The 15,000-nt window shown below is 37.5% G+C and overlaps 1 protein-coding gene across 2 annotated transcripts in view; it reads right to left on the bottom strand.

Annotated features, from left to right (window-relative positions):
- Positions 1 to 14,998: 14,998 nt before the first annotated feature.
- LOC122147088 (rho GTPase-activating protein SYDE2) overlaps positions 14,999 to 15,000 on the bottom strand; it is a 21,104-nt gene continuing 21,102 nt past the window's right edge. For both annotated transcript variants that reach the window (XM_042768208.1, XM_042768209.1), the window contains one exon: positions 14,999 to 15,000. This exon is cut by the window's right edge and continues 1,201 nt beyond it. The gene's annotated coding sequence lies outside the window, so the exon portion shown is untranslated.

Raw genomic sequence — 15,000 nt, 5'->3', positions numbered from 1 at the left:
ATGTTAATTTTTTACTTAAAGTGACTAAAAATATACTAAATTTTTTTTAAATAATGTTTTAGTTTTGTTTTTTTGTTGTTTTTTTTGGGTAGACTCAGGTGGCATAGCTAAGAAACACGAGTCAGTAGTGGTGTGGTTATACCATGTATCAATGACATACACGATAAACCTTAAATGGTGTAGTGTGTGCTGTGTGCTCCTGTGGTCTTGTGTGGTGCTATGTTCGTTGTGTTGGTGTGTGTGGGTGCTGTACTGTGTGTGTGTGTGTGTATGTGTGTGGGGTGTTTGTTGGGGTTGGCCTGTGGTGGTGTTTCTGTCTCGTGTGGGTTGTGTGGGTGCCGTGTGGTGTGTGTGTCGGTTTGTGTTTGTGTGTGTGTGTGGGTTTTGTCTGTGGTGTTGTGTGTCGATGTGTTTGGTTGCGTGCTATGTCTGTGTTTGTGTGGGTTGTTTGTTGGTTGTGTGTTGTGTGTCTTGGTGTGTTGTAGTGTGTGTGTGGGGTTTTTGTCGCTGTGTTGTTTTGGTTTTTGTTGTTTGTGGTGTGTTGGTCTTGTGTGTGGCAGCTGTGTTTGTGTGTGTGTCTGTGTTTGTGTGTGTGTGTTGTGGGTGTGGTTTTTCTCTGTTGTGTTTTTGTTTGGTGTTTTTTGTTTTGGTGTGTGGTTGCTGTTTGGGTGTGTGGTGTTTGGTGTTTCGTGTTTGGGTTTTGTGGTGTTGTGTGGTTTGCCTTTTGGTTGTTGTGTTGGGTTATGGTAAACTGTTTGAACCGTTGTTGTGCTTGTTGTGTTTGTGTGTGTTGTCTGTCTGTGTTTGTGTGTGTGGTGTCTCTCGGCCATTGCGTGCTTTTTTGTTGTTTTTTTTGTGTTTTTTGTGGTGTGTGTTGTGTTGTTTGTTTTTTCTCGTTTGGTTTCTTTTTTTTTTGTTTTTTGTTTGTGGTTTGTTGTGTGTTTTGTATATTATGTGTGAGTGTGTGTGTTTTGTGTGTGTGTCTACTGGTTTGTGCTGATTGTGTGTGTGTTCTTCTGTTTTTTGTGTTTTGCGTGTTTGTTTGTGTGTGGTGTCCTGGTGTGTGTGTATATGTGTGTTTGTGTGTTTTGTGTGTTTGTTGTTGTGTGTTTTTGTGTGTGTGTATGTGTGTGTGAGTATGTGTGTGTGTGTGTGTGTGTGTGTGTGTGTCTTCTCTGTTTATTTTTGTGTGTTTTTGTGTGTGTGTGGGTTTTTTGTGTGTGTGTGTTTTGGTGTGCTTGTTCTTTTTGTGTGTCAGTTTGCGCTCTACTCTTGCTAGTATTTTGTCTGTCCTTGTGTGTGTGTGTGGTTTGTGTTTTGTGTCTGGTGTTTTTTTTCATCTGTGTGTGTGTGTTTCTCTGGTATTATTTTTTTGTTGTGTGTGTGTCTTTCTGTTTGTGTGAAGTATTACAGTGTCCTGGTGTTCAATCTAAGTGTGTGTGTGTGTGTCATCTTTCTTGTGTGTGTGTGTCTACCTTGTGTGTCTTGTGGTGTGTGTCGTTAGTGTGTGTGTATTCTCTGCTTGTGTGTGTGTACGTGTGTGTGTGCTGTGTGTGTGTGTATGTGTGTGTGTTTGTGTGGTGTGTGTGTCTGGAGTGTGTGTGGTGTTGTCTCGGTGTGCGGTGTGTGTGCTTGTGTAACTGTCTGTGTGTGTCAGGTGTGTGTGTGTGTGTCCCTCGTCGTGTGTGTGTGTGCGTGTGTGTGTGTGTGTAGCTGTTCTTTGTGTCTGTTTGTGTGTGTGTGTGGTGTGCGCACGTGCGTGGTGTGTTTTCTGTGTGTGTGTGTGTGTGGTGTTGTGTGCGTGTGGGTGTGTGTTCTTTTCTGTGTCTGTGCGCGTGTGTTCGTGTGTGTGTGGGTGTGTGCTGGGTGTGCTTGTGTGTGTGTTGTGTGTTGTGTGTGTGTAGGCTGAGGTGAGTGAATGCGCTATGCGTGTTCAGATGGCATGGTCGAGAGACAGACAGGACAGCGGGTGGTGAGAGTACAGGATGAGATCAGACATGAGAGGCTGAAGACAGACAGACAGCGGTGGAGAGAGACAGGAGGAGACAGACGAGACAGACAGACGCTCTTCTGGAGCGAGTGCGCTGTCCAGCATAATAGGACATAATCATATTTTGTTTTATATGCTTTATGGTATGTATGATATGTTTATTTTATATATTTTTTTAAGTTTATTTATTTTTTTATTTTTTTTATTAATTTTATTTTCTTCATTTTAATTAATACAGAGAATGTTGCAAATTTGTAATATTTAAATGTAGAATTGTTTCAACTGATTATTAATCTCATGTTGCTTTGTATGTATATCTTAAACTACTTTGTTGAAATAAATAATTGTAATTAAGACCTGTTGCTTAGGACATTTAGTTTAGGATTATAAGCATGATTGACCAAGAGTGTCTCAACAGAGACGTCACACACACACACACAGACACACACACACACACACACACTCACACACACACACACACACCACCACCCCCACACACTCACACACTACAACACGGTCACACACACACCGACCGACACTCCCACTCACTCACCTACTCCCACACACACACTCACTCACACTCACCCTACCCCCCCCCCCCACACACTCACACACTCCACAACACACACACACTCCCAACCCACCCACACACTCACACACTCACCTCACCAAACCCACTCCCAACACACACACCCCACACCACTCACACACCCCACACACACCCCACACCCACTCCCCACACACACACACACTCACACACTCACCCACACCAACACACCACACACCCCCCCCACCCCACCCCACCCCACTCACCACCCACACACCCCCCTTTTCACAACCCTCACACACACCCCCACCTCACCCCCCCCACCCCCTCCCCACCCCACCCCCCCCAACCCACACCCCCCAACACACCCACCCACCACCCACTACTCCCAACACACACCCGAAAAACCAACCAAAACCCACACCACACACCACCACACACTCACACACAACACCACCACACACAACCACACACACACTCACCCCACACACAACAGGCCCCCAGCCACACACACCCAACAGAACACCCACACACAACAAATCCACCGTTACACACACACACACACACACACACCCACACACACCAAATCCACCCCCCACACCACTCCACACACACACCACACACACACACCACAAAACACACACACACACACACACCAACACACACAACTCAAAGAACCCACACACACCCACAAAAAACACAAACACAAAAAACAAACCCACACACAACACAGACACAAACACACAACACACAACACAAACAAAACCACACCAAAACCACAAAAAAAAAAAACCACCACACAACACATCAAAAACAAAAAAACCACTCACACAACACCCACTCACACACAAAAAAAAAAACAGAACAAAACAAACAACACTCACGCACACCACCACCACAAAAACAAACACCCAACACAAAACAACCAAACACTGTCCTTTAAGATGAGTGAGGGATGCAACCTCAATTTCAGACTTCACTCACTGAAAAAAGTAAAAAGTATCCCTGCTGCTCGATATCTTTGTCTAATAAACTGTAACAGAACAAAGTCTATTTTCTGTTCTTTCCCCGCAAGCTGAAGAAGGTGCAAAGAAGGAACCCGGACAAAAAAAAGAGACGCCCCCACAAAAGAAGGAGCCGGACAGCGCAGAGACGCCCACATCAGACTCGTTTCTTAATCTAGGGTCGAGAGGGAGAGTAGATGTGCTGCAGAGGGTGCAGGAGATCGAGCCCCAGAGGCTCTGTGGATATATGGAGAGTGAGACTGTCCGCCTGCTCAACCAGCGCATGGAGAAGCTGGCGTCTGACGCGTCCAGCGACGGCTCGGTCCCAGCATCCCCTTATTCCAGCCTCTGTCTCAGTCTGATGGGCTCCTACGCCCAGTTACCCAGCCCTCAGCCCAGCCGCAGCCCACGAGCGACTACGCCCAGTTACAGCCCTCAGCCCAGCCGCAGCCCACGAGCGAACGCATGCGCCGGAAACATCCTCATCTCCAGCCCCGTCAGCGAGTCCGAGCTCAGCACAAAAAAATCTAGAGAGCTTTCAGTGAGTATGTTCTCAGCACTATTGTGTTTAGCAAGATTGAGCTGGATTTTCAACGGCATCTTCTGCTGCATATTGTGTCTGCAGCGGTTCAGAGTTCAGTGATAGACAGCTGTCAATCATTACAAAAAAAAAAAAGATGAAACGGTGAGAAAAAAAAACCAAACAAAAACCAAAAAAAAAAAATAACAACAAAAAAAAAAAACCCCGCCTCCTAAAAAAAAAAAAACCCCTCGCCAAAAACCAAAAAAACAAACCACCAAACAATTCAAACAAAAAACAAAAACGAACCCAAAAAAAAAAAAAAACAAAGAAAAACACTCACACCACAAAAAAAAATGACCAAAAAACAACCTCAAACAGTGTGCAAAAAAAAAAAAAAAACAAAAAAAACAAAAAAAAAAACAAAAAAAAAACAAAAAAACAGAAACAAAAAAAACACAAATCAAAAAAAAAAACACAAAACGAAAAACCAACGGGAAACACCCACCAAATAGATAACAAAAAAAAACCAAAAAAAACCAAACAAAAAAATCAAAAAAAAAAAAGTAACAAAAAAAAAAACAAAAAAAAACAACACAACAACAAAAAACAAAACCAAAAACCATAAATAAAAACCACAAACAAGCTAACAAAACACAAATTTCAAAAAGTTTTATCAAAAAAAAAAAAATAATCTGAAAAAAAAACTAAACAAAAAAAAAACTATAAAAAAACAAACAACCAACCAAAAAAAACACTATTTAGACAAATAGACACAAAAAAAAAAAACAAAAACCACAAAACAAACAAAACAAAAAAAAAAAACAACAAATGTGCAATAAAATGCAAAAATAGAACAAAAAAAAAAATAAAAAATAAAACAAAATTGTTAACGTATAAACCAACCAAAAAAAAATAAAAAACACCAACAAAAAAAAAAATAAAAACAAAAACAAACCACACCAACAAAAAAAAACAAATTGAAAACCCACAAACAAAAAATTGAAAATAAAATTTTTTAACAATTTTTTATAAAAAACTAAAAAACAAAAAAAACTAAATGTAAAACAACTTTATAAAATTGTTTATACTTATTTATATACCATAAAACAATAACATTAAAAAAAAACATCAACCCCAACAAACAAAACAATAGTTTTTGTGTTTCCAAAACAAAAACAAAAACAAAAACGGTGAAAAAAAAAATAACACTGGCCTGGTTAAACAAAAAAACTTAAAACAAAAACAAAAAAAAAAACAAAAAAAGTTACCCTTAAAACCAACACCTTAATGACTGCAGCCTCTCACATCATGAGTTCTGCACCACTTACATTTCCTCAGGGAAGTCCTGCATCATGCTGATGTAGTTGTGTTGTACTTGAAGTTTATGTTTTTTTTTTTTGTTGTTTTGTTGCTGGTGCATCTTCTGTGTGTGTGTGTGTTTGTGGGTTAGCAGCAGATCCAGGCTCTGGAAAGTGTTGGGTGATCTTTTGGGGGGGGAAAAAGGTTCGGAGGTTTTTGTGTGAGTTAGAAGGGGAGCAGCAGATGCAGGTTTTGGTAGTGTTGCGTCACACTATATATAAGGCGTTAATGAAAAAAATAATGCACCACACTATATATAAGGCATTATGTATTATGTAAAGTGAGACATGAGTGAGATATAATGCAGAAGTGTGTGTGTGCAGGAGATCGGTGTGTAGGTTGGGCGAGGGCTTCGTGCTGGCTTCATTTTATGATGCATAATATTTCTGCAACTGTGTTTTGCATGATATTTTTTTTTGTACTTTTTTTTGGATTTTGTTTTTTATACTATATTTGTTTCTTTTTGGTTAAGAACTGCTCTCCTAGATTAACTTTTTCTTTAATCTAAGGTAAATAATGTCATGCAAGTAGACTAATTTTTAAGACACAAAAACCAATGTTTAAAAATTCTCAAAACCAATTTTGGGAACAAAAGAAACAATGCAAATTGTGGCATGAGTTATCCAATCAAGTTTTTGATGTTCAGTTAATTACCAAGTAATTAAAAACTTTTCATTACAAAAAAATTGACAATAAAATAAAACATTAAAACAAAAAAAAAAAAAAAAAAAAAAAAAAAAAAAACACAACAAATAAAAAAAAAAAAAAATTTATATATTTTTTAAAGTAAATCATTTACTTATTTTTAAATTTAGTATAAAGTAAAATTTAAATTATAGTATATAGAAAAATTTTAATAATTGAAATGAAAAAAATTAATCTAATTTGTAAACTATAATAGTGCATCAGTGCTAGTAAATGTATATTTTTGTATTTGATGTGTGTTATTTTTATGTTTGAATGTGACGTGTGTAACTGTACAGGAGGTGTGTGTGGAGCAGATGAAGCCTCTCTGTCGTCTCACTGCTGCGGCTCGAGGTTTAATCACACACCTGCGCAAAACCATACAGGTACACACACACACACACAAACACACTGAGACATGAATGTACTTCCCAAACATGAGAGCCGTGTGAATGTTCTTCAGGACTCCAGGGACTTCATCTGCTCCTTCCAGAAGGATTCCCAGCTGAAGAGAGTCTCCGTCTCCCATCAGGATCTGTCCTTATATCAGCGCGTCACAGCTCAGGTAACACACACACCTGTGTACCGTACAGCATGAGCGTGTGTACGTGTGTGTGTGCTCGTTTCATGTGTCTGGTGTGTGTCACAGCTGCGATCAGCGCTGCATGACGTCCATCAGATCTTCACTGTGTGGCCTGTGAGAGACAGACTGAGACTACTGCAGCAGGACCGAGAGATACGCAGAGAGAGGACACTCAGAGAGATGGTACACACACACACACACACACACACACACACACACACACACAAACAAAAAAACATCACACACTCCCACACAACACAACACCACCACACAAAAACACACACACACACACACCACACACACACACACCACACACCACACACAAACAACACACACACACAACACAACACACACACACACACAAAACAGACACACACCACACTCACACACAAACACAAACAACACAAACAAACACACACACACAGACACACACACAACACACCACAACACACACACACACAACACACACAACAAAACACACACACACACACAACCACACACACACACAACACAAACACACACACACACACACAACAAACAACACACACACACACAAAACACACAGTCACACACACACACACACACCACACACACACAAACACACACACACAAAACACACAAAAACACACACACACACAAACACACACACACACACAAAAAACACACACACACACAAAAGACCACACACTCACTCAAACACACAAACACACACACATACACACACAGACACACACCACACAGAGACACACACAGAGACACACACACAGACACACAAAGAGACAAAACACCACATCACCAAAACACACAACAAACAAACAGAGACACACACACAAAAAGAGACACACACAAAAACAACTCACAAACACACACACCCACACACAACACCACAATTACAAATTCAAATAAAAAAAAAAAGAAACACACACACACACACTAATAAACACAGACTCGCAAACACAAAAAAAAAAACACACACACCACCAAAAAAACGCAAACATACACACAAAACCCACAAAACACAGCACACACACACAAGAAACAACACAAAGACAAAAACAAAAAAAAACCACAACACACACAGACCACACACACAAAAAAAAACACACACAAACACCCAAACACACAAAACAGACAACAAAACACACACACAACACACCACACACACACAAACACCACACAAAAAAAAACAAAAAACAAACAAACAAAAAAAACAACAAAACAAAAAAAAAAAACAACAAACAAAACACAAAACAACCCAAAACACAACAAAACAAAAAAAACAAACACAAAAACAAACAAACAAAAAACCACACAAAACAAACAACAAACAAACCCCAACCACCACAAAAAAAAAAAAACAAACAAAAAAACACAACAACAAAAAAAAAACAAAAAAAAACAAAAAACAAAAAACACAAACACAAACAAGAAAAACAAAACACAGAAAAACAAAACACAAACCAAAAAAAACAAAAACCAGCAATAACAAAAAAAAAACAAAAAAAAACAAAAAAAAAAAAAAACAAAAAAAACAAACAAAACAAACAAAAAAACAAAAAAAACAAAAAAACAAAAAAAACAAAACACAAAAAAACAACAAAAAAAACACAAACAAAAACAAAAACAAAAAAAAAAAAACACACAAAAAAAACAAGACACACACACAAACAAACAAACAAACAAAACACAAACAAAAAGAAAAAAACAAAAAAACAAAACACAAAAAAAAAAACAAATAAAACAAACAAAAAAAAACAAAAAAACAAACATAAACAAAAAAAAAACAAACATAACAAAAAAACAAACACAAAAAAAAAAAACAAACAAAACCAAACACACAAACAAAAAACAAAAACAAACACAAACAACACACAGAAACACCACACACAAAAAAAACAAAAACAAAAAAAAACAAAACACACAAAAAACAAAAAAAAACAAAAAACAAACACAAACTAACAAACACACACAAAAAAACAAAAAAAAAAAAAAAAAAAAAAAAAACAAACAAAAACAAAGAAAAACAAAAAAAAAAACAACAAACAAAAACAAACAACAAACAAAAAAAAACACACAAAACAAACACCACAAACAAAAACACAAAACAAACACAAAACAACAAACAAAACACACAAAAACAAAAAAAAAACAAAAGAAACAACAAAACACAAAAAAAACAAACAAACACAAAAACACAAAAAAAAAACCAAAAAACAAAAAACACACAAACAAAAATAAAAAAAAAAACAAACAAAAAAAAAAAAACACAAACAAAAAAAACAACAAACAAACCAACACAAAAACACAAAAAAACAAAACAAAAACACAAAAAACAAACACAACACACACCAAACACAAACAAAAAAAACACAGACAAAACACAAAAAAAAAACACACACACAACACAAACACAGAGAGAGAACAACACTCACAACTCACTCACTCAAAAAACTCACTCACACACACACACAAAAACACACACACACACACACAGAGACACACACACACACACAGGGACTCTCTCTCACACACAAACACACACACACACACACACACACACAGAGACACACACACACACACTCATACACACAGACTCGCAGACACACACACACAGACTCACACACAGAGACAGAGACACACACACACAGACACACACACAGACTCGCACACACACACACACACAGAGACACACACACACACACACACACACACACACACACACACACCAAACACAGAAAGACACACACACATACAGAGACACACACTCCACACACACCCACACACAGAGATACACCACAGACACACAGAGACACCCACACACACACACACACACACACACACACAGAGAGAGACTTGACACATTTCACACAACTCACTCACTCACTCACTCACACACACACACACACACACACACACACACACCACACAGAGAGACACACACACACACACAGGGACTCTCCTCTCACACACACACACACACACACACACACATTAACACACACATCAACACACACACACACACACACACACACGCACACACAGAAACACACACACACAGACACACACCCACACACACACACAGACACTCTCTCTCTCTCTTCTCTCTCTCTCTCACACACACACTACACACACACTCTCTCAGCTTGGCGTAACTCTCTCTCTCTCTCACACACACACACACACACACTCTCTCTATCTTTCTCTCTCTCTCACACACACACACACACACACACACTCTCTCTTCTCTCTCTCTCTCTCTCTCTCTCTCTCACACACACACACACACACACACACTCTGACAGTGCTTCCTTCTGAGCAGGACAAAGGCAGTCCTGGAAACACACGGAGTCTGTCCTCGGTCACTCTGAAGACACTGGACAGGAAGGCTCAGAGGTGAGAACAGCTGCGTTTCGTCTGATCTGAATGACAACATATATATAAATATATAACTACATTTTTAAACAATAATTATTTAATAATAAAATCAAACACAGCAATTAATTCACAGATACAGTGCGGTCCAAAAGTCTGAGACCACTAGTGAAATAATACAACAGTATGATAAAGTCCCGTTAGTTAATGTGAATTAATGCATTAACTAACGATGAGCAAGACATTTGTTACAGTATTTATAAATATTCGTTAACGTAAGTTAATAAAAAACAAGTTTATTGGGAGTTCATGTTTGCTCAATGCACAATATTAACAGATAACACCTTTATTTTATGAGTTTGTTTTTTTTTTTAGTTTTTAATTAACTCAGATTATGACATTTTTTGTTTGTGTGTGTGTTTATGTGTGTTTTTGTTTGTTTGTGTGTTTGTTTTTTTTGTTGTGTTTTTGTGTATGTTTTTGTGTTGTGTTTGTTTTTTTTTGTGTGTGTTTTTGTTTTTGTTTTGTTTGTGTTTTGTTGTGTTTTATGTGTTTGTGTGTGTTTGTCTTTTTTTTGTCTGTTTGTGTTTTTTTTGTTTTTGTTTGTTTGTTTTTGTATGATTTTTTGTTTTTGTGTTTTTTTTTTTTGTTGTGTGTTTGTTTGGTGTGTTTTTTTTTTTGTTTCTGTTTTTTTGTTTGTGTTTTTTTTTTTTTTTTTTTATCTGTGTTTGTGTGTTTGTTTTTTTTGTGTTTTTGTTTTTTTTTTTTGTTTGTTTTTTTGTGTTTTTGTTTGTTTGTGTGTTTTGTGTGTGTTTTTTTTGTTTTTTGTGTTTTTTTTTTTGTGTTTGTGTTGTTGTTGTGTGTGTTTGTTTTTGTTTGTTGTGTTTTTTTGTTTGTTTTTGTTTTGTTTTTTTGTCTGTGTGTGTTTTTTTTTTTTGTTTTTTTTTTTCTGTTTTGTGGTGTGTTTTTTGTGTGTGTTTGTTTGTGTTTTTGTTTTTTTGTTGTTGTTTTTGTGTTGTGTTTGTGTGTGTTTTTTTGTTTTTTTTTTTGTGTTTGTATGTGTTTTCTTTTTGTGTGTTTTTTTTGTGTGTGTTTTTGGTTTGTGTGTGGTGTGTGTGTTTGTTTGTGTGTGTTTGTGTGTTTTCTGTGTGTGTTTCTGTGTGTGTGTGTGTGGTGTGGTGGTGTGTGTGTATGTGTGTCTTGTGTGTGTGTGTGTGTCTGTGTGGTGTCTCGTGTCTGTGTGTGTGTGTGTGTGTCTGTGTGTGTCTCTGTGTGTGTGTGTGTGTGTGTGCGCTAACAAATACAACCTTATTGTAAAGTGTTTCTGCAAATGCTTCTGTTTATAATTTTGGCAACACTTTACAATAAGCTTTCATTTGTACTTAATGCATTAGCTAACATGAACTCACAGTCAGTCAAAAATGTTTTTAAATGCATACAATTATTTGTTTGTTCATGTTAGTGCATTATTAATGTTAAAAAGATACAACTTTTGATTGTAAAAATGTTAATGCTGAAGTTCACATTGACTAATTTAGTGAAGTGATGTTCAGAAACGAATCTTTGTTAACAATGTTACTGATTTAATACTTAATCTAATAAACAAGTTTCTTGTATGTGGCTATAAAGCTCTTTCTGATTCTGATTTCATTTGTTTTCAGGCAAGCGAAGAAGACAAAGGTGATTCCCAAGAGCTCAGCGGCGAGGTACTCCACGAATCAGAGAAGAACCCTGCATAGTGATCAGAAACACAGTGAAGCTGGTTCAGATTCATCATGCTCTCTCTCTCTCTCTCTCTCTGCAGGAGTGCGGTGAAGAAGAGAGACGAGTGTGTGGAAGCGAGACACAGGAAGTATCTGTCTCTGGGATGAAGACACACACACCACTGATTCCTGATCAGCAGCAGAGACACGCATGTTTATCTCCCGAGTGCCTTTATGACTCATATCAATGTTCAATGCTCGTCAGATTTTGCAGTTGTATTTAATAAATCTAGGCTATACAGTAAACTTCATTATTGATTATGCACTGAATACTATTTAACTGTTTTTTTTATTTCTAACACAACTCTTTGTGGTTTGCTCGCACTGTAGAGTGCATACGATGCAGTAAGAAGTCCACTAGTATACTAAACTCTGAAGGAACATGAGCCGCGTGCTGAATCACGTGTGCATAAATGTGTTTGTCAGACTCATACAGAAACAACTCGACAGTCTTCAGTCCAAACCTCCGCACACACACACACACACACACACACACACACACGTGAACAGTCACGCTCACTTACCAGCATCAGCGCCACAGATTAAACACACTATTAGAGGTTTCAGAGTTTGACTCACAGAGACCAAAACTGTTAAATCCTTGGCGGCGGACATAACAGCAGGCAGGCTTGGAACGACATGAAGTCTCCGAAGACATAGTTCACCCCCAATTTAACATTTGCTTAAAATGTAGATGAGTTTGTTTCTTCATCAGGTTTGTAGAAATGTAGCACTGCATCAGTGTCTCAGCAATGGATGCTCTGCAGTGAATGGGTGCCGTCGGAACGAGAGTCCAAACAGCTGATAAAAAAAATCACCGTAGTAAAGAGGTTATAAACAGCTGTTAAGTAAATTAGTGTGAATATGGTTGAGACATGAGATGATATAATTTATAATTTAATATGTTAATATCTTGCATAGTGAAAACTATAATCCATATATAACACTTCCTGCAGTGAAAAAGTGCATCTCCTGTTGTCTCTCTCATCAAAATCCAGAACACATATTTGTTTAGAGCTGTTTAAACGCTGCTTGATCTGTGCAGATTTCTCTCCTGATTCACACCAGAACACTTTTTTCACTGGAGGAAGTGTTATTATGGATCATGGACTGTATTTGAGTTAAAAGCATCTTAATGCTGGATTTTTTTTATATTTTGTCTTCTCCAGATGATAACTGATGGACTGGAGTGCTGTGGATTACTTGTGGATTATTGTGATGTTTTTTATCAGCTGTTTGGACTCTGATTCTGACGGCACCCATTCACTGCAGAGCATCCATTGCTGAGACACTGATGCAATGCTACATTTCTACAAACCTGATGAAGAAACAAACTCATCCTAATCTTCTCTAAACTTTCTTATTCCCTTTAAATGACACTTAAGGTTGTGAATACAGAGAAAACACACATCGTAGAAACAACACTGTGCTTTATTATTTTAACATAACACTGAATGGTACATCTCATCCACACACACACAAACACGTGTGTGTGTGTGTGTGTGTGTATCACTGCTGTTTATAGCTATGCATGAGCACAGACAGAAGTGCTTAATGTTACAGGTGCAATAATAGAATATAAAATACTGTTTATACAACTAAACAAAACTGAATTCCCATAAAACGTGTCAAAGGGTTTGCATAAGGAGCTCAGTCATGGCCTTTCTATTCCACTTGTGGCTTTTAGAATCAAATCACAGTTGAGTTTATTTGTACCGCGCTCAGATATGAAACATAAAGCTGCTCTCAGTAACAGACTGATCTCAAATCAGCAAAAGCAGAATCCAGAAAACTAGACACAGAAGTGCAATAATCATCACGACAGTCTTTGGCTTGACAATACAGATTATAAAAGACACAGCGTTAAACATGAGTGCACACTTCCTCGCGCGTGTGCATGTCCTGATGCATCGTGTCATTTAGCGCTTAAAAACACCTGAATATAAACATTTTGGCATAATAAACTGTGCAAATTCAGTTCAAATGAACACTGTATTAAATGTCTCCGGCACAAGCTTTCGTTTAAATGATTGTCTGCTTGCATCTCAAACATAAATTCAGCTTTAAAAGAATGTTCCGGGGTTCAGAACAAGATAAAAATGAATTTTTTTTTTTTTTTTGGTATTTAGTTTAAATGCTGTGTTTAATGTCACACAATGTTTGAGTGACATCTGACTCATCCAATCACGTGAGTTAAGGGCGGAGCTATTTTTCTGACTGACCAATGACAGACAGGAGGAGTGTTTAGGAAAAGTTGTCATTGCTTTTCCATTCGAGTTAGAAATGAGCAAAATTAGCGAAGCCCCGTTATGTCAGATATTGTCTTTGGCTTCTCAAACTCAAATCAACATTATGTCACAAATGCTGTCAGGCTGCATCAAACCCAGAACGTTCCTACGACGAGACCTCAAGGGGAATGCAGTAAATACCTTCACCGTTAAACGTTAGGCAGAGTAAAACGAAGGCTGGTCAGAAAAGCACTTGAGAGAGAGTCTGGCGGAGAAACGCTGCTGGAAAGAGTGATGAAATCCTGGCGCAAACACAGCTGCTCGTCACAAACCAGGCTTCTGGAATAAGAGTCGTACTTTAAAGCTTTAAATAAGAGAAACTTCACACGTAACGCAGACGAATCTTCAGCATCGGCCACCTCATTAACAACTAGTGTTTATACTGCCTTATAATGCATTATACAGCTGGAATAATCAATGTGTGTCTCCCCTTCAGAAGAACAATGAAGAAGAATAGTTTTTGTGCTTGTTGATATTATGTTACAGTAGCTGCTATCAGATGTTCTCACGTGTCTCAAAACACACCGTAAACGCTGGGATTGGGCACAAACACCCAACAATGAAAACACATGGATTGCATGACAAAAAAAAAAAAAAAAAATATATATATTATATATATATATATATATATATATATATATATAATATATATAAAAAAAAAAAATATATATATATATACCACGTTTTTGGGAATATAAGTCACAATTTTCTTTTGAAATGTGCTGTGACTTTCATGGATGTTTATTTCTGCCAAAGAATAATCAAATAAAAAACTTTTATCACAATTCTGACGTTTTTCTTGCAATTCTGAGAATTGCTCTTTATATAAACTCAAAAAAAAAGTCAGATTTGCGAGATATAAATTCTGACTTTTTCTTGCAACTTTG

Source organism: Cyprinus carpio, chromosome A12, assembly GCF_018340385.1.
Source record: "Cyprinus carpio isolate SPL01 chromosome A12, ASM1834038v1, whole genome shotgun sequence".
Classification (NCBI taxonomy): domain Eukaryota; kingdom Metazoa; phylum Chordata; class Actinopteri; order Cypriniformes; family Cyprinidae; genus Cyprinus; species Cyprinus carpio.
The sequence above is the reverse complement of the archived record's forward strand: the minus strand, read 5'-3'. Positions and strand labels throughout refer to the sequence as shown.